This window comes from Podarcis erhardii, assembly GCF_964252035.2.
Source record: "Podarcis erhardii genome assembly, chromosome: 17".
Lineage (NCBI taxonomy): Eukaryota > Metazoa > Chordata > Lepidosauria > Squamata > Lacertidae > Podarcis > Podarcis erhardii.
This window is the reverse complement of record NC_138515.1, coordinates 2783781-2804637: the sequence shown is the minus strand read 5'-3', so window position 1 is coordinate 2804637 and position 20857 is coordinate 2783781. Positions and strand designations below refer to the sequence as shown.

Genomic DNA, 20857 nt, shown 5'->3' with positions numbered 1-20857 from the left:
AAAGAAGTGTGTTGAGGGTATGCTGGACTGCTGGCCAACCAGAGCGTGTTGCCATGTATTATGGTGAATGGCTGGGTGCCTGTTCACATTTGCCACAGATTTCTTGCAGTGTGCCCCTGAATTTCTAGTCTACCTAACAGGGCAAGCAACAAACAGAAGGGGAAAAAATGTGACGTAAACTGAGTGCTCACAGCAGACCCCTCCGCTGTAGGATCAGCTCCAGCTTATTCCCAAGTTCCTAACTGAAATGACAGACAGGCAAGTCCACAGACCAAAATGATGGCTCAGTAGTGCTGTCCCTCTCACCCACTGAAACAAGTGGTTTCCCCTTTTATTTTCACAAGCGCTATGTGAACATTCTTGCACTTATCTGTTAATTTGTTGTGTTATTAATTTTTTATTTTAAAGAAATCCAAGTCTTGTCATTGGAGTTTTCCCCCAAGCATTTCACTGATGTAAAGGCTGTGGGCCACTCAGCACCCTGAACCAGCCTCTGCCTCCAACCTTGCAGAACCAGTATTCACCCCCCCACCCCCCAGCAGCTTTGCATCCATCTTCACCCATAAATTCTTCCTGCAGTGTTTCTGAGGCAGGAGCTACACTCCATTGTCTGATTGAAATGGGTACTGGCTGCCTAAATAATGTATAAGCTGTTGATAGCAGAGAGGCCTGGCTGGCTGCGTTCGGCCAAAGGGGTAGGAGACCAAGGCTGATCAGTAATGCACTGACCCCTGGCAAGTGCCAAGCAGGAGAAATGAGACACAGACACACACAGAGAGGCAGGCAGGCTTCAGTTGAAATGGATGGTTCACAGTGTTTTAAGGGAAGTATCTGTAAGGATGGATTGAGAAACCTGGATGAAAAGAGGAGGAAGGAGCTTGAGTAGGAGGTCAGCATCCACCTGCTGGGACTCAAACCAGGAGTCTCCTTGGTTTGTGGGCTAGTAGGGCCCCCATCCACTTGAGATCACAGAGGGGGAAAGGGAAAATGAATTCGACGTAAGTGAAACATAGCTTGGTAGAGCATGAGACTCTTAACTTCAGATTCATGGGTTTGAGCCCCCATTGGCAGGGGCATAGGAAGGGGGTGTGTGGCCCACCCCGGGTGTCATCCTTGAGGGGGGTGACAAAAGATTCCTCCATTGCAGGAGGTTGGACTAGATCAACTTCATGGTCCCTTCCAACTCCACACTTCTCTGATTCCATTCTCTCCCTGCCCTGCAACTCCAGGCTTAGCATAGCTCCATCAAAGGCAACCCCTTGCTCCCATCTAATCAGATCTGCATTTAAACACATTAGAATCTCTTCCTGACTTTGGCCTTGCTTGTATGGCTCGCCAGATCTCTGCCTGCCTATTCTTTCCCATTTCCCTGCTGCTTGATTCTGGCCTTCATTTCAGCCCTCCTTCAGGTGAGCTTAGCAGAGCTCAAATCCTGGCATACCATTAGCTCAGCTTCCAGGTTGGCTGGCCTGTGGATCTGCTCCAGGATGCCAGCAAACTTTGGTCCTAATCCTGCCAGGGCTCCTACTTTGACTCCATGTCCTTCACTGCCTGTGGCCCAGTGGGTCACAGATGCGTTGGACAAAGGAGCCATCAAATTCAAGGCATAATCATAAGATTATGACCACCATAATCTTGGTGAATCTCAAATGGTGAAGACCATGCTGAAGCCCCCCTGCATACCAAGCAGAGCCATTTGCTATGATGAGGGCTGTACACATGTTGATTCTTTGAAAGTGAAGGAAGGTGAACCAATACTGGGCACAGTATTCAGTTTCCTTTAATGTATGAAAAGCAAGTTCCTTTACCTAATGGAAACAAAGCTATGTTGAGGGCTAAGTCTAGCAAAGTTTTCTTGGAAATCAGAAAAACTGCTGAATCATCTTTCATTTGGGCAGATTTCTTAACCTTCTGGTTAAAGAAAAGCAGCAAAAATTATGCAAAATAATATTTTGCATATTTTATACAGGTAACAGAATTCTGCTGCTTGAGGATTTGAGATTTTTTGTCCCTGAACCCAGTGCTATTTTTCTAGAAAAAGAAGTGCTGGAACTCACCATGAACACCTCCCTTGTTATCTTAGAATGGTAATGGTGCCACCTGAGAGGCTGAGAGCTGAAAAAAGCCCTGCCTGAACCACAAATCATCATGTTCAGTTAAAAAAAAAAAATCCCTTCCCAAAGATAATCAGTCAGTCAAATCATGAGCACTCATGATCATAAGAGCCACATTCCAACGTATACCAAAATTTTCTCATTTATATAATAATATACAGAGAGTGGGCTACTAGTGGGTTTCTTGGCCTAGTAAAAATATTTGGCATCTTTGTGAGGTATTAATATGATTGTTTTCACTTATTGTTACAGAATGAAGGCCTTTCAAAATGCAACTTCTGCCAGTGGCCAGGTTTGTGGGCCTCTCAATATCCCACCAGTGGATTAACGCACAGATGGATAGAAAACATGTAATCGGATGACAAATGAAAGAGAATGAATGAGTAGCAGAAAATCAATGCATTGTGGCAGCCTTGGGCACCCTGGCACCCTCCAGATGTTTTGGACAACCAGCTCCAGCCAATTATAGTCTGAAACATCTGGAGGGCACCAGGTTGGCAAAGGCTGGATTAGGGCCTGGATGGAGCTATGGGTGGAAGTGTCTGAATCCAAACCTGGCATTGATCTCTTGCCTGAAATGAACTTCCAAGGACTAGGAAAACTACTTCTCAATTTCCCCCTGAAAACGCCCCCTTCCCCCAGGCCATTGTACATTGTATTCCCCCAGCCAGGTTCAGAAATTGGAAATAAGCTCATCTGGAGGAGGTGGGGGGGCAGAGACACACTAGGAGAAATAAATTGAATAAATTGAAGGCAGGGGATTAAACATCATTTTCTTCTATGCATTCTCCTCTGCAGTTGCCCCTACACACACACAGGAATTGTGCATTATCTTGGCAGACAAAGGTTTGGAAAAAACAGACACTCAGTGGTTTTAGCAGGAGCCCCAGAGCTCACCTTCCTAGTATTTCCATCAGATCTGGCCAATCCAGAGGCTTCATACTGCCTTCCAATCACAGCAGGTGGTGTTGTGCTATGAAATTCCCTGCTACACCTGAAGTCCCTTTCCTAGGCTAGATCCCAAACTTGAATATTCATTAAGTTTCTGGTTTAAGCATCTGATATCCTAATAAGGTACATTAAATATGTATCTGTAGAGATATTTCATAGAAGATGTGGAAAGCCAAAGCAAGGTGCGGAAAATGCCCCAAGAAGAATTTCTGGGGTTGAATTATCCACAAAATACTAGTGCACACATCTCTCTCCTCCACCCACAATTGTTTACATAATAGACTCTGGACAAGACAGATCATACAGAGCAAATAACAAATACAGACAAAGAACATACTATGCTAAATAAAGCTAGGAGAATTTGCTATCAATGGAGATACAACCATTCAATCAGAGGTGTCATTCATGGGCCAGGGCATCCTGTTGTGTTTATCGCCCTTATTACTTCTTATCTCCATGATAGAACTCTGCATATTGAAAGCCTGTTGTTACGAACATACAAATGGACTAATTTACATAGTATGCATACCAAAAGCACAAATCCCTTTACTTTTATTTTTAAAGGATAAATAACAACTTACAAATATTTTCTAAAAGTTTTACAGAGATTAAAAGGCAGCACAGAAAGAAACCACAGAGAATGCTCTTGAAATGTCCCTTCCCACACTTCTGTTCTTTACAAAAGCAAGTGAAAAATATCACTCTTCTTCCCAGCCCCCAAATCTGAAAATGACACCCCAGTTGTTGTTACAGAAAAGCTGTAGCCTTCTCTAAGGGGGGAGGGGAGAAGTTTGTCTGGCTGGTCTGGGACCAGAGATGGGGCAGGGTGGGGAGTGGCGGAGACATGACAAGGGCGACCTCAAGAAGGGGAAACACTTGAGTAGGTTACTTAATACAGGATTATACAAGCAGAGAGGGGGGGGGGTGTAGGTGGATGCTTAGTTACTGGAGCTAACCATGGTTCTTGTGGAGAAAGCTAAAGAGAAAGCTAAATTATGGAGGAAGCTGAGGAGAAAACTAAATTTCCAAGGCTGGAAATTTCCTGGAGGTCATTAATCTCTCCCTTAAAACAGCGTCCATCATAAGCACAAGGTCTAACTAGAGAAGATAGGTTTCCCCACATTTAGCTGTGAAGAGCTATGGGGTCCCTGCAGATCTGAAGGAGATTCCACACACCATATAATTTGCTGTGTTGAAGATAGATGTGCTTAGAAAATAACAAGCATGAGGAACATTCAAGATGGCTGGATGAATGAGCCCAGGCACAGCTCTGTGGGCACCACAGACCCATGTGAGCAGGTGAGGGGAAATAGATGGGTCGGCTAAGAGCTGTGTAAATATAATAGACTTGTGAAGTGTGGGTATGTGGTTGGATAAGCAGAATTTCTAAAAATAAGTTGTACACAGTGTCAATGACAGAAGCAAAGAAGAAGATATATATATATATAGTAAGGAGGAGAAAGGGAGCGAATAGAGCCTGACTTGCACGCTGAGTGAACTGACGGAGGAGACTCCAGCCCACAAAAGCTGCTGCCACATTAAATTTCTCAGCCTCCCAGAGGCCATCTGACTCTCTGCTGTCTTTGCTGCCGCAAACTCAGTTACCTCTCTGGAAGTTGTCACCAGGCATGAAATTTGTGTGTGGGGTATTCATATGTCCCATTTGTTTGAGGGTGTTATTCGTGCATTGTGAGAGTTGGGTCTCCCCCTGGAACACCCAACATGTGTGGGGTCGAGGGGACCCTGCTCTTTCCCACCAGACAAGAAGGAATGCCTGCCTGGGAAGGGCATGAACCAAGGGAGAGGAAGGCAAGGCCCCTTTTAGGCCGCAGTGGACATCACCCTTCCAAAGTCCAGGTCTCACTTTTAAGCTGCGGCTTGGGATCCATGATTTTTATCTCACATAGTTAGGGTACCGTAACCTTTTACTTGCTCACTTTATCCAGGCCGGATATTTTCTCGCTTCCCTTCTTTTGTCCTATTTCTCTGCCAGGCTTTCTCCTTCTCTTGATCTCTGCTCTCTCTTTCCCTTTCTCTCTCATGCTTTACTCTTTCCCTCCTCCCCTCCTCGTCTCCAAGAGATGGTTGCGGCACTATCTTGCCCGAGCCTCCTCTTTCCCACAGTGGCCATACAGACGCCTCGGGGACGCAGAGCACAGGCGACCCTTGGATCCTTCGCTGCTTGTTCTCACGACATATGGTACCCAAAGGTATTCTGCTTTTGAACGTGGAGGCTCCAGTCTGGCTACAAGCCACTGGGAGGCCTCTCGTCCAATCCCCTTCTGCAGCCACCAGACATCTTGTGCGGGCAGCGAATTCCACCAGTTCATTCTGCACAGAGCGCAGAAGTGCCCGTCACTCCGTTCCACCGAGGGGTCGTGAAGTTCTGGCAGCAGCAGAGGCAGAGTGGGGGGGGGGGAGAGAAATGGATGAACCTCAAAGGGAAGGGGTTCCCTCCACACCCCGGGAAGGAAAGGCAAAGGCCGGGGGGCCTGCGGGGGGGCATCCCGGTCTTGCCAACCTTCCTGCCGCCCCCGCCCCCATTTGCCACCTGCTGCCGGGCCCAGAGATTCCTACGCTTCCGCCCCCCGCGTGGGAGCCCACAGTCCAGCCCCCTCCCCGCCAAGGCCCCCTCGTCCTGCCCGCCCCGCCTCCGCCAGACTCTTCCCCACCGCCCCCCCACGCGCTGTCAATCAGGCCTGCTCGGCCAATCAGGAACAGAGAAAGCCAGCCCCGGCAGCCTGTGGAGCCCGCCCCCTCCCCTGCAGTTGCCTGGAAAAAAGCAAGCGCCGGAGCGCGCCCGCCCGCCCGCCCGCCTTGCCATCCCGAGCAATGCGCCAAAGGAGAGCGCGGAGAAGGCGCTCGCTCGGTGCCCTTGGCGAGCTGCCGGCGGACTCGGCGGCCGCGCAGGCAGGCTCTCCTCCCCCGCCCTCGGCGCCGGCCGCCTGGTCTCCTCCACCGCCCCGTCTCCTTCCCAAGACGTCCTTCTCCGGAGCCGTCCGCCCTCGCAACGAGCTGAGGTCGCCATGAGGCCCGTTCGATGTCCCGGGGCGGAGCGGGCGGCGAGAAGGCCAGGAAAGACAGGGAGGCTGCAGGACACGAAGCAGCGCATCTCGAGGGGAGAAACCCCAAAGGGAGGCTCACATCCCCTCGCCTCCTTCCAGCGCCGCTTTTGCGCTCCCGTGGGGCGTCTGGCTAGGCTAGCCTCTCCCGGGACCGAAGGGAGATTTGGAGCTGAGCGAGATCAGCCGGGCTCTGAGATGGAACACCCCGCAGAATACGCCCCCCCCATTCATCCTCCTGCTGTCTCGGGCCTTTCTCGACCCATCTCCGCGTACTTCAGCCCTTTGCCCTCGGTTGTGTCTCTCGCCATCCCGCCAAGTGATACAGCGATCATCTCGTCTCCTCTCTTCGTCCGCAGTCTCCCTAGCCAATCCCTCGGCCTCTCCGTTTCCTTTCATTATCCAGCCCAAGCCACTGAAAGAAGCTGCCCCCAAAGGATCCCGAGAGATTCGTCCCCACATTCACATGTTCTTCCATCAGCCAAGACATTTTGGGGAGGGAGAAGGAGCAGGAGGAGGAGTGTTCCCCTCCCCCCCCCACATACGACAGCAGGGATGGGGGAGGCTTGGAGCTGTCAGAAGCTTAAGTGGCTGCTGCCCCCTCCTCCTCCTGCCCTCCGTTTAATGCAGGTACATCGCTGCAGTGGGTGGGTGGGTGGGTGGGAGATCCCTATTGGGCTTGAAGTACGCCCCCACCCACACCCCCTTTGCTGATCTGGCCAGGTACGTCACCGGCGCTGCCTCCTCTCTCGCGCTCCCTTTTCGCTCCGTGTGTGTGTGCGCGCGCAGCGCTCTCTCTCACGCGCGCGCGCGCGCGCACACACACACACACACACACGGTCACCACAGGAACATGTCGCTGTCACCTTGAGATGCAGGCAGGCATTGCAAGGTGCACCGGCGGAGAAATAGACGCCAAGGCGAAAATGATGGGAAGGGGCAGTAGAGGAGGTGGGAGCGGGGCCACGCGCGAGACACGGGACGCTCTCCCCCCTCCCCTGCCCTCCCCATGCACATTTTGCCACTTCTCCCTCCCTAAAGCTGGAGCCGCTTTCGAATTCTGCCTCCTCCTCCTCCTCCTCCTCCTCCTCCAGGTCTTCTGCTCAACGCCTCTCCTCTCTTCCCTCTTCCCCAAATAAAAGGTTGTAGGGAAAGTCTAGTAAGGTGTTTTTGTTTTTTTTTTAAAAAAAAAAATCCCACCCGACCCCCCCAGCCTTCTTTTCTGCAGTGACTTGTCCGCACGCCATCCCGACCGCATTGCCCTCCCTCCCCGCGCACCCACCCCCAGCTCCGCGCATCTCTGCGTTACAGATGACGGAGGCTGCCCGGATTCCCCTCCGCAAGAGGAGGAAAGGGGCGTCTTTCATCCATATCCCCCCTCCGGAAAAAACCCCAGGCTCTTTTATTTTTATGTTTTGACCGACAGTCTTTTCCATCTCTCTTTATTCCCTCAACTCCCCTCCAAAATAGAAAGTCTCCTCAAGAGGAGCTACTTACCAGGCCATGCTAGAACCCAGGAGAGACTGAGGTGGGGAGGAGGGAGGCAGGTGAGGGAATCCGCTGCGGGGAGAAGATGAAGCGTGGGGTGGAACTGCGGGTCCCTCTCTCTCTCTCTCTCTTGGCCCGGATCCAGTCGAGAGGAGAAGGAGGGGGAGCTTCCTCGGCCTGATTTGCCCCCCTCAGGAGGGGATCGGAGGGAAGGGGAGGGTCAGGGCAAGGGTGGGGGGAGCCGGTTGTCTACAGCCCCGGGGATGCTGCGGCTGGCATCGCAGCGGCTACATCCTGCAAGGATGGAGAGAGCTCGCTGAGCGCTGGTCCAGCGGCAAATCTCAGCAGAGCGGGGAGGGGGGGACGATGGGAGGTGGGGAACTGTGGTGCAAGCGGGGGGGGGAGGGAGATGTGACTGGAGGCCGAGAACCAATCGCAGATCTCAGCCTCCTGCACCCCCTCCCCCACTTCACGCAGCCAGGTCCATCCCCCCAACTCCTCCTTGTTCTCCACACCTCCCCAAATCAAGAGACACCCATAGATGTATTGCTGGAACTCACAGATGGCTGCTTCCTCCCCCCACTCCAGTCCCGGTGATGGTACGTTCCAAGCAGCCTATCCGTCACTGATGGAAAGGATGCAGGGATGCAGCGATGGAAGGACCATCTGCTTGGTGCAGATCGTACCTGCCCCTGTAGCATCCCAGCCACAGCCACAGAGTCCTTGGCCAAGTGGGCAGCTCCGGATGCCTGAGTGGTGCTGCTGGTGGTGGATGGGCTGAGAGGGAGTGCCTTTCCCAAGGCCATCCACGGAGCTTCATAGCCAAGTGGTGATTTGAACCACTGCCCAGCCAAGCATCAAACTCTTATCCATTGCATTCTAGCGACGCAGACACAGAGTGGCGGGACCCAGCTAAGGGTGCCACACACAACAGAACAGAGGGCTTTTTCAGCCATTTCAGCAGGGTGCTGTGGAGAGTCAGGAAAACTGCCCTTGCCACCATGTCACCCAACATCACTACTATGATGGAGAGTAAAAAGGAGGAGCCCTTTACCCCTTTCCTCTACTCAGAGCCTATTGCACTTGCACCTGGTGCTTATGCTGGATCCTGCAGCTACTGAACAGAAAGACACCTGGGTGAATTTGGATCAATCTAGCTGATCTCCTGTGCCTATCTTCTTTCTGTCCTCTTGTTTGTGCAGTGCTATAATCCTTGCCAGGTTTGGGGTCGTTACAACTGTCTGTGATCTCTCTTGCAGTCAACTATTCTCATTTTTTTTCTCCTTTTGACTGCTGAAAACTTCATGAACAGGGCCACAATCCACCTCAGCGCTTGGTTACACATGTTCAATCCCATCTAAATAATGAAGTGGCTGAAAACAAACATTCCTGATGTTCAGCTACCTTTCCATACTGCCTGATGAAGCATTCTGTAACTTGAAGCTTGCATTCTCTGATGACAGAATAAACTAGTCAGTCAGATTACATCTGTCACCAAAACTAATCTGTGTTAGAAGTGAACAGAAATGTATCCCATCCTTTTCTCTCACCGTCCCCTAGAAAAAGTAGGCCACTTTGCAGGATTGTTTCCAAATATTCTCCAGTCTCTCTCTCTCTCTCTCTCTGTGTGATGCCACTGCACCCTCCTCAATGCCCTGGAAGGACTCCAAGTCTGTGTATTGAGAAGGATGCAAAAGAGTGACCAGGTACACAGTTGCTGCTGTTGCCACTTGCAAGAGCTACAATAACTAATCACAGGGTTGGGGGGGATAAACTATGCTACTTGTAATAAGTCTCACCTCTGAGAAACTGCAATAAAATTTCACCCCAACTAGGAAGAATTTAGTGAAATGGTCTTCAGCTTCCACCTCCAATTTCTTTGTCCACAAATAAGAGGTGATTCACTTCACCAGGCACACAGATTTGCCCCCAAAATTGACACTGAGCAGCTATCTTCTGCAAAACAAAAATCTAAGAGATCAGCATTTGCTACCATAGAAATATTATTGTCCTTCGTATTGTACAGGTTTATGTTGCCACATCTAGTGTGTTATGACCCATTGAGATGAACACAGGTCTTCCAGATGCTTGAGAAACAGGTCCCTATCCTGTGTGTTGCTGTTACAATTTATGGAGCAGTTTGCAGTTCTAGGCTGGCAATGAAAACAGGAGGTTTATCAAGTTCTTCTTCATGGACACTCATACAAAGCAATTGGTTTGGTGGGTGTGGTGGTGTAAACATTGCACTTACCAAGGGTTGCTGTGGAGCTATTGATGAAGGCTGCAACTGATGCAATTCATAGTGGTCTGACAGAGGTTACCAAGTGCAGAGTGGAGGCCCCGGTGTCACTGCTTTTTCATTGCCTACAATCAGTGCCATTAACTACGAACCCCCCAAAATGGGGTCCCCTTCAAACCAGTTGATTTGCAGCATCTTGCAGAGATAACCAGTGCTTTTTTCTGGGGGTACACAGGGGTACGCATACCCCTAAACATTTTGTGAATGTTTGTACTTTTGTCCATTTACTGTATTTATTTTTCCGGATTTGAACTATAAAATGGTGATTTTCTTGAGTCAAAATGAGAGTACCCCAAACATATTTTTTTTAAAAAAGCACTGGAGATAACCCTGCACTTTTCAGCACCCCACAAACTGAGCAATTGATACACCAAACATGGGGTTTGTACTTAACATGGACTATGAACCCTAAAATTTGGGGTCCCCTCCAAACCTTCCTACAAACTGTTGCCTGATGATGGCGTTGGCATCTAAATACCGAAAGAGCCCAGATCTTCATTTCTTTGAGACAACCAGTGGTCTCAGGCTGACATCATGAGAGCCTTTCTAGCCACACACCCAAGGAAAGTCCAAAAATGCAGGCAGATATGTTGATCTACGTATTTGGATCAGGTTCAGAATCTATCATACTCCAGAATCCTGTTCCCACTGTGACCAGCCAGATGCCAGTGGGAAGTTTGCAAGCAGACCAGAGTACAACAGCGCTCTTTGCACTTCTGCTACCCAGCAGCTGCTGTTCAGAGGTATGCTCAAACCCCTTCATCATCTTGGTTACTCTTTTCTTATCCCCCCCCCCCAGCTTTCTGAGAACCTTATTGAGATGAGGCACCCAGAACTGTACACAGTGCTCAGGTGCAGTCTCACCACAGATTTGTATTATGACATTATAATATTGGCACTTTTATTTTCAATGCCTTTCCTAGGGATTCCTAACATGGAATTTGCTTTTTTCACAACTGTCACACACTGAGCCATAGCTGTCAATGTTTTCCCTTTTTTAAGGAAAATTTCCTTATTCCGAATAGGATTCCTTGCAAGAAAAGGGAAAAGTTGCCAGCTATGCACTGAGCTGACACCTTCATCAAGGCCAAGGTCTCATTCCTGCTCAGTCACTGTCAGTTCAGACCCCTAGCTATGGGAAGCTATATTTTTTTGCCCTGATGTACTTTACTTTTAACTTGTTTACACTGAATTCCATCTGTCATATTACTGTCTGGTGGGATAAGTCCCACGACTGGAATGTAATAATGGAGGGAAGCAATCTATTTCAGAGAAACAGACCAGACAAGAAAGGAGGAGGAGTGGCGTTATATGTCAGGGATGTGTATACCTGTGAAGAGATCCAAGATTTAGAACCTCAAAGCCAAAGTGAGAGCATTTGGGTCAAAATTAAGGGAGAGAAGAATAACAGGGACCTCATTGTGGGAGTTTACTATAGATCCCCAAGCCAAACGGAGGACATAGCTGATGCCTTCCTGGAACAGATGGCCAAGCATGCAAAAGGAAGGGAGATAGTAGTAATGGGGGACTTCAATTACCCGGATATTTGCTGGATGTCAAACTCAGCCAAGAGCATAAGGTCAAACAGATTCCTCACTGGCCTTGCAGACAACTTCGTTGTCCAGAAAGTGGGAGAAGCAACAAGAGGAACAGCCATTTTAGATCTGGTCCTAACCAATGTTGATGACCTGGTTACTGGGGTAGAAGTGGAAGGATCATTAGGCGCGAGTGATCATGCTCTTCTGAAGTTTACTATACAGCGGAAAGGAGCAGCCAAGCATACTAGGACTCAATTTCTTGACTTTAAGAAAGCCGACTTGATAAAACTTAGGGAAGTGCTGGGTGAGATCCCATGGACAGTAATACTAAAAGGAAAGGGAGTTCATGATGGCTGGGAGTTTGTTAAGAGGGAGATAGTAAAAGCACAACTTCAGGCAATACCAATGAGACGGAAACATGGAAGGTGCCTAAAGAAGCCAGGGTGGCTATCTAAAGAACTTTTAACTGAGTTAAGATTAAAAAAGGATGTGTACAAAAAATGGAAAAGGGGGGAAACCACCAAAGAGGAATTCAAACAAATAGCCAGCATGTGTAGACACAAAGTCAGAAAAGCTAAAGCACAGAATGAACTCAGGCTTGCTAGAGAGGTTAAGAGCAACAAAAAAGGCTTTTATGGGTATGTTCGTAGCAAAAGGAAGAACAAAGAAACAGTGGGGTCACTCAGAGGAGAAGATGGTGAAATGCAAACAGGGGACACAGAAAGGGCTGAACTCCTCAATGCCTTCTTTGCCTCAGTCTTCTCCAATAAAGAAAACAATGCCCGACCTGAAGAATTTGGAGCAAATGATTCAGCAGAGGAAACTCAGCCCAGAATAACTAAGGACATAGTACAAAAATACTTGGCTAGTTTAGATGTATTCAAGTCTCCAGGGCCAGATGAACTGCATCCAAGAGTATTAAAAGAACTGGCAGATGTGATCTCAGAACCACTGGCAGTCATCTTTGAGAATTCCTGGAGAACAGGCGAAGTCCCGGCAGACTGGAGGAGGGCAAATGTTGTCCCTATTTTCAAAAAGGGGAAAAGAGAGGACCCAAATAATTACCGCCCAGTCAGTCTGACATCAATACCAGGGAAGATTCTGGAGCAGATCCTTAAGCAAACAGTCTGTGAGCACCTAGAAAGGAATACTGTGATCACCAATAGTCAGCATGGATTTCTGAAAAATAAGTCATGTCAGACTAACCTGATCTTGTTTTTTGACAGAATTACAAGCCTGGTAGATGAAGGGAACGCAGTGGATGTAGCCTACCTTGATTTCAGCAAGGCATTTGACAAGGTGCCCCATGATATTCTTGTAAAGAAGCTGGTAAAATGCGGCCTTGACTATGCTACCACTCAGTGAATTTGTAATTGGCTGACTGACCGAACCCAAAGGGTGCTCATCAATGGTTCCTCTTCATTCTGGAGAAGAGTGACTAGTGGGGTGCCACAGGGTTCTGTCTTGGGCCCGGTCTTATTCAACATCTTTATCAACGACTTGGATGATGGACTCAAGGGCATCCTGATCAAATTTGCAGATGACACCAAACTGGGAGGGGTGGCTAACACCCCAGAGGACAGGATCACACTTCAAAACGACCTTGACAGATTAGAGAACTGGGCCAAAACAAACAAGATGAATTTTAACAGGGAGAAATGTAAAGTATTGCACTTGGGCAAAAAAAACGAGAGGCACAAATACAAGATGGGTGACACCTGGCTTGAGAGCAGTAAATGTGAAAAGGATCTAGGAGTCTTGGTTGACCGCAAACTTGACATGAGCCAACAGTGTGACGCGGCAGCTAAAAAAGCCAATGCAATTCTGGGCTGCATCAATAGGAGTATAGCATCTAGATCAAGGGAAGTAATAGTGCCACTGTATTCTGCTCTGGTCAGACCTCACCTGGAGTACTGTGTCCAGTTCTGGGCACCACAGTTCAAGAAGGACACTGACAAACTGGAACGTGTCCAGAGGAGGGCAACCAAAATGGTCAAAGGCCTAAAAACAATGCCTTATGGGGAACGGCTAAGGGAGCTGGGCATGTTTAGCCTGGAGAAGAGGAGGTTAAGGGGTGATATGATAGCCATGTTCAAATATATAAAAGGATGTCACATAGAGGAGGGAGAAAGGTGGTTTTCTGCTGCTCCAGAGAAGCGGACACGGAGCAATGGTTCCAAACTACAAGAAAAAAGATTCCACCTAACATTAGGAAGAACTTCCTGACAGTAAGAGCTGTTCGACAGTGGAATTTGCTGCCAAGGAGTGTGGTGGAGTCTCCTTCTTTGGAGGTCTTTAAGCAGAGGCTTGACAACCATATGTCAGGAGTGCTCTGATGGTGTTTCCTGCTTGGCAGGGGGTTGGACTCGATGGCCCTTGGGGTCTCTTCCAACTCTATGATTCTATGATTCTATGATTCTATACTGTCTATTTACCCAATTTGGAGAGATCCTTTTGGAGATATTCACAACCCCCCTTTGTTTTATCCACCCTGCAGAGGTTGGTATCATCTGCAAACTTTTCTATCTCACTGGTTACCTCCAAATCTAGATAATTAATGAACAACTTAAAAATTGCTGGTCCCTAGCACTGATCCTTGGTGCACTCTGCTTCCCACAACCCTTTGAAATACTGTCCATTTCTCCTCTCTGCTTCCTGTTTCTTAACCAGGACCTCTTCTCCTCTTCTCCCATGACTGTTAAGCTTAATCTGGAGTCTTCAGTGAGGTACTTTATTAAAAGTGTTTTGAAAGCTGAAGTATACATTGTCAGCTGGATTGGTTGTGTGGATGCCATTCAGACCCAGTAATTTGACAATCTTCAATTCTCAATGAGGCCTAGAAATTCATCACTTGTCACTATTAGTCTCTATTATAATCAAGCAGCAGTACAGAGCACAGAACTCAATTTATTAGACCTAGCATTAGCGCAATCGTAAGCACAGTTTCCTGGGACTCACAGCTGTCCATGGAGGCACAGGTCAATTCTGTATCCAGGGCAGCTGTCTACCAACTCCACCTGGTACGCAGGCTGAGACCCTACCTGCCCGCGGACTGTCTCGCCAGAGTGGTGCATGCTCTAGTTATCTCCCGCTTGGACTACTGCAATGCGCTCTACGTGGGGCTACCTTTGAAGGTGACTCGGAAACTACAACTAATCCAGAATGCGGCAGCCAGACTGGTGACTGGGGGCGGCCGCCGAGACCACATAACACCGGTCTTGAAAGACCTACATTGGCTCCCAGTACGTTTCCGAGCACAATTCAAAGTGCTGGTGTTGACCTTTAAAGCCCTAAACGGCCTCGGTCCAGTAAACCTGAAGGAGCGTCTCCATCCCCATCGTTCTGCCCGGACGCTGAGGTCCAGCGCCGAGGGCCTTTTGGCGGTTCCCTCATTGCGAGAAGCAAAGCTACAGGGAACCAGGCAGAGGGCCTTCTCGGTAGTGGCGCCCGCCCTGTGGAACGCCCTCCCATCAGATGTCCAAGTGATAAATAACTACCTGACATTCAGAAGACATCTTAAGGCAGCCCCGTTCAGGGAAGTTTTTAATCTGTGATATTTTAGTGTATTTTTGGTTTCTATGGAAGCCGCCCAGAGTGGCTAGGGAAACCCAGCCAGATGGGCGGGGTACAAATAATAAATTATTATAATATTATTATTATTACTGGGAGTAACTGCATTGAACTCAGTGGTGTTCAGTGGTGCTTCCTTCAGACTACAAAGGTTCAACTTTCAAAGCATATAGAGCTTTCTTTACCGAAGGATCTTCAGTGAGTTGAAATGCAACCTTTTGCTTTTAATTCAAAAGGCAAGCAATCTCGTAAAGAAGTGTTACCTTTAAAATTGCCTCAAAGGAAAGGAAAGAAGTATCCAGCCTCTGCTTTATTTATTTTCCTGATTATCTGACTTCTTCTGTGCTAATCTTTTACAAACAAACTGGAAAGACTCATTATCCTCTCATTCAAGACTTGCCAGAGCCAAGAAAGGTTCGACAGTTATCCCTTCACTCTGCAAAGAAGTTGCCTTTCCCTCCCTCCCTCCCTCCCTCCCTCCCTCCACACCAGTTAATAATTTTTCTGCAATTCCATTGTGATGCCTATGGGCTCTTGAGAGAGCTCTGTGTGTGTTAGCAAGGCCAAAGGAAGGTGCATTCCAGGTGCTATTTCCCCAAACTAAAAAGCCCCCTGCTATGGAGATCCACCCAATGCCTGAGCCCCCTCCCCACCGGTAATGCAAATGTAATAAGAGCAAGTCATCCTGAGCATGAAAATTAAATTGTTATTTTGTCCTAAAAGGTGGCCTAAAAATGTCTAAATAAACGTATAATTAAAATAATATATTAATGTACATCCCATGTTTCAGCTTAAAAATTGCCCCCAAAGGTGACTAACAAACCATTAAAGACATTAGCCTGGATTATCAAGTAGACATTCATACCATGTGTCTGAAACACATTGAAAAAGCCAGGAAACTGTGCTTTCTTATGGGTGCTGGGAATTGTAGCTTTGTGAGGGGGTAAACTACAGTTCCCATGATTTTTTTGGGTAGGTGCAATGCGCTTTAAATGTTGCATGTGTCTCACAGGGGAGGTCATTCTTTAACACAGCGGCCACCACAAGCAAACTTCCGCAAACTGTGGCACGCAAGTTGTTTGTTAGATGACTGTGGGGAAAGGCAATCTCTCTTTTAAAAAAATCATAAACAAATTTATTACAAAGAAGAACTAGGAAACTAATCAGGAAGCAATAATTTAAAGAAAATGGACACTGTATTGAGAATATGGAAATAGCATTGATGAAATAGCATTGATACAGGTTTAGGTACGTAAATGGAAGAAGGCAGCCAGCAGTCTCTAGCTTACCTGTGTGTCATCTGATTTAAGCACCTGCCCTAACAAACAATATGTGCTAGATAGATAGATGATAGATAGATACTTTGGGCAGCTCCACACGCCCTCCCTCAAAGCAGGCTGGCAAATGCTCAAGCAGGAGTGCTTCCCCCAGTCCCCAAAGCATAATGATTTATTAATTTTTTGCCTTGCCAAGCAGGTTGTTTTGAGCAAAGCTATCAGCTAATGGGCACTGCTGGCCAGCTGGCAAGGCAAGCATGATCCCCACTCCAAGAGCCCACTGTCAGCAGCACTTACTTGCACCATGAATTATGGATGCACCCTTGGTTTCCGCTCTTTGGCGTTCCCAACCGGCAGAGACCACGCTTGTCTTCGCCAGCCTTCTCCAACCTGGTGCCCTCCAGATGTTTTGAACTACAACTGCTGCCAGCCCCACCCGGCACAGCCAGCAGTTGGTGATGATGGGAGTTGTGCTCCAACAACGTTTGGGGGCACCACGTTGGGAAAGGCTTGACTCAGAATACTTTTCCAGCAGCAGAGCAGAGACAAAGCAGCTGAAGAGAGGGAAATGAGACTGTCAGCATTGGTGGGGGGGGGGCACTGTAATGGATGGGGGTATTTGCTGGAAGCTCAGAAAATGGCACCTGTCAGGCAATGCCTCAGGATGGCACAAGGCAGGCCTATAGCTAAGTAGGGAGTGGGGTGGGTAACTGCCTTCCTGGGTACATTTAATTCCCACCCCCATGTAAAAATAAGGTGTTCATGATTCTGCCTGCTCACGTTTCTTAGTTTGAGGTTTTTGTGGTTGCGTGGAAACTCTCAAGGAGTAGTACAATGTCTGTCAAATATGTATCTTGCTTTTTCTTCGATTAAGGAAAAAAGCACTTTAGAAAAGCCTTTTGATTGAGTAGAGGTTGTTTTTTTTTTTCCAAGTGCCTATGAAGACAAATACAGTTGTGCCCCTTATTACCAGCCCGCTCTGCCTCCCCCTTGCTGATATCCTAGCAACGGCCCTGACACAAGTTACTGGTAGGGAGCAGTGTGGAACTTCAGTGTGAGATGTGTGTGTGTTTCAATTTAGTCTTGAAACATATACAAGAGCAGGCCTTTAACCTTTGCTGTGAAGCTCAGCCCCGAGATCACCTTTTCCTATCCCCCCCCCAATAAATTGGACCATAAACTGGGTTGCTACCTGTGTGGTTTCACCTGCTCCAAATGGTTAAAATCTGGGAATTGCCTCATCACCAGGCACCTTCTCTAACACATAAACACCGCAAGTCCTGTGCTCTTGAGGGCCTGGGAGATGACAGAGAGGTGGCTCAGGAAGAAGGGAATAGATTGGTTTGGGTTCTCCCTGCCTTCTGCCATCAGTTGGCTAATTTTTATGCTGTTGCACATGGGAGTTTAGATCACATCCACATCATACTCTTAAAGAGCACTTTAAAGAAACCTGGAAACCGTAGTTTTTGAGGGTGCTGTGAATTGTACAGTAGCTCTGTGGGTGGGTAAACTATATACTGTATCCAAGGGCTGTTTGGAGAGAGCCTTGCCTGTTAAGGTGTGCGGTAGATGTGACCTTAGATCTGTTGAGAGCAAGGAAAAGATGAGCCATGCCAGCGCAAACCCTGTGACTCAAGTCACACCCACACCAAACATTTAAAGCACTCTTATGCTACTTTAACAGTCAAAGAATCCTGAGAACCGTAGTCTGCCAAGGATGCTGAGAGCTGGTGAGAGACTCCCCCACAGAGCTGCAGTTTCAGCACCCTTAACAAACTACAGTTCCCAGGATTCTTTGGGGGAAATCGTGACTCTTAAAGAGGTCTTTAAATAGCAAGTGACAACAGAGGAGGATGGAGCATTCCCCAGACAAGTCTATCTCTTCTCCAGGATTGGTGGAAGGTTAACAACAAGGAAATAAGGTGAGTCTTGTTGGGTCAGGCCAAGGAGCCACCTAGACATGGGCGTAGCCAAGGGGGGGGGAGCTGCCCCCCATAATCAATAAAAAGCAATACAAATCTGACGTTCTGCTCCCCCAGCAAAAGCCCGCCCCCCTAACAAGAATCCTGGCTATGCCCATGCATTTTGACCAGCACCCTGTTTCCTATAGCAGCCAACCCAGTGACTCTTGGAAGGCCACAAGCAGGGCCTGAAAGTTACAGCCCTCCCTGTTGATGGACCTGCCCTCTTGAACTGTGTCTAAGTCTTAAAATAAAAACTTGTTGGATTGTTATGGATCCCTGAGCAAGTGAGCATCATGCCCCCTCCTTGCTATGCACAACCTTTGTCCGGAAGAAAGAACACCAGCACCCTCATCCCTGTGGGAATGTTCAGGGAGGCAGGAGAGGATATATTGTTTAATAATATCCTTTCCAACTTGTGGTAGCAAGTTCTATAATTTAGCAGAGTAACATTCCCTTTTAAACTTACACAGTGGATAACTTGTTGCCAGGCTTGCATAAGCCTCCTGGTAATTCGCCTTTATTCCCTCCTGAAAAAGAATAGACACGACAAAAAGTATAAAAAAGTATAAAAAAGTATAAAATAGTTTACTCACACATTCTGGATCCCAGAAGGCAGACTTAAGTTACAAAATATATACACTTGGAATCTATCCCATAAGGAGATATAGTGGTACCTCAGGTTAAGTACTTAATTTGTTCCGGAGGTCGAAACTGTTCTTAACCTGAAGCACCACTTTAGCTAATGGGGCCTCCCGCTGCCGCTGCACCACCGGAGCACAATTTCTGTTCTCATCCTGAAGCAAAGTTCTTAACCCGAGGTACTATTTCTGGGTTAGTGGAGTCTGTAACCTGAAGCGTATGTAACACAAGGTACCACTGTAGTTCCTTTGTCCTCTCACGGGTTCTCAGGATTGTTCTGGTGTTTGGTGATGACATTGATGTGCTAAAAGCAGCAGAGACTCAGTACAAGTTGCATCCTGACAAGACTGGCAGTAACTTTCTTGAGCACGGAAGCCAGGATTACTTGGGGCAGCTTTCTCAAATACACACACAATATGTGTATGCATTCAAATACAAATGCTATGGAACAAAGACTGGGAAATGACTGGGAAACTTGACATTTACTTACTTACTTACTTACTTACTTACTTACTTACTTACTTGGTATTTTTTTAAAGACCATCCTCCAGATGACTGGAGGAAAATACCGGTAAATTGCGAGTGAAGGTATAGGAAGAAAGGTAGCTGGAAGGAAAATTGATTACCAGGACAGGACAACTCCCTCCTCTGCCTCTCCACAGCACCCAGCTGTCACTCAGCATGCAGCTCCCATTCACCCAGCCTGTTTTCTGCTGGTCTTCTTGTGCTTGACCAAAGTTGTGCGCTGAAGGGAGGAGGAGGGTGTCTTCCCGCATTAGCTAATCCCATGGCTTTGCAACATTCTCCCTTCACCCGCAGCCACCCCTTCACCCCTGGCTTCTGCACCCTGCTGCTACCCCTGGGAGAAGGGAAGGTGGCTCTTGAAATTGGTTCTGTGCCTACACTTGTTTTTATTTTAAATGCACGACACCACAGTCGACTCTGGGCATGCTTTTGAAAGGTATTTGCATGTGACCAGTCGTGCCATATATAACATGTGGATGGGGACCGACTTCTGGTATATGCATGCAGAAATGCATGTCCTATTTAAAAAACGCAGTGCAGGCATGCAGCATCTGCACTTGGGTGCACATCCAGGTTTTATGCTCATGTCTCCTGATCAAGCAGAAAGACCACTTAGATGCATTGATTGGGGTGGATGGCTGGGAAGGCCTGGCCACAAATACATGTACAGTGGTACCTCAGGTTACAAACGCTTCAGGTTACAGACTCCACTAACCCGGAAGTAGTACCTCAGGTTAAGAACAGTTTCAGGTTCAGAACAGACCTCCAGAATGAATTAAGTTCTTAACCAGAGGTACCACTGTACATGCAGTGTTTGAAAAATATATGAATGTGTCATTATAGAGATTTAAGGTAGCACCCAAAAATGAAGCTTATCTTGGGAGTGGGGAAGCTCCACTGCTGTTGCTGTTAAAATCGTTGAACCCGGAATGGTGCAGATCTGTGTTCAAATCCACACACAGCCACAAAGCTCCCTGGATAATGTGATCTTGGGTGACTCACAAGTCACTTGGGCTAATGTACCTCCCGAGGTTGTTCCAATAAAAAATGGGATAAGCCCACATAAGTCCAGCAGGAGTTCCTTGGAGGAAGGTCAAGATAATAATAAAAAGTGATAAATAAATTATGATTATCAAGTGCTTAAAATGCTACTAAGTGTTGTACAGAGACAGGTCCCTGCCAGGATGGGGGATGATTTATTACCATTATTCTAATGGCAGTGAGACACATTTTATGCTCAGTCTAAAAAACTGTGCAATGTGAAATATGCTTTTGTGCAGTTGACTATATGGGCAGTGGCGTAGCGTGGGGGGTGCAGGGGGGGGGCCCGGCCGCACCGTGCGCAACATCTGGGGGTTAGGGGTAGGGGTAGGGTTAGGGGGTGCAAATCCACGGGTTAGGGGGCGCAAATTACTTGCCTTGCCCCGGGT

At 47.8% G+C, this 20857-nt stretch overlaps 1 protein-coding gene across 8 annotated transcripts in view; it reads right to left on the bottom strand.

The window, feature by feature from the left end:
* ATP2B3 (ATPase plasma membrane Ca2+ transporting 3) overlaps positions 1–7971 on the bottom strand; it is a 117195-nt gene extending 109224 nt beyond the window's left edge. For 4 of the 8 annotated variants that reach the window (XM_081844519.1, XM_081844518.1, XM_081844520.1 and 1 more), the window contains exon 1: positions 7625–7969. The gene's annotated coding sequence lies outside the window, so the exon portion shown is untranslated. Of the gene's footprint in view, positions 1–7624 lie in introns of all 8 variants that reach the window. The other 4 variants (XM_081844522.1, XM_081844523.1, XM_081844525.1 and 1 more) reach the window with 3 other exon arrangements.
* Between the last annotated feature and the right edge of the window lie 12886 nt (positions 7972–20857).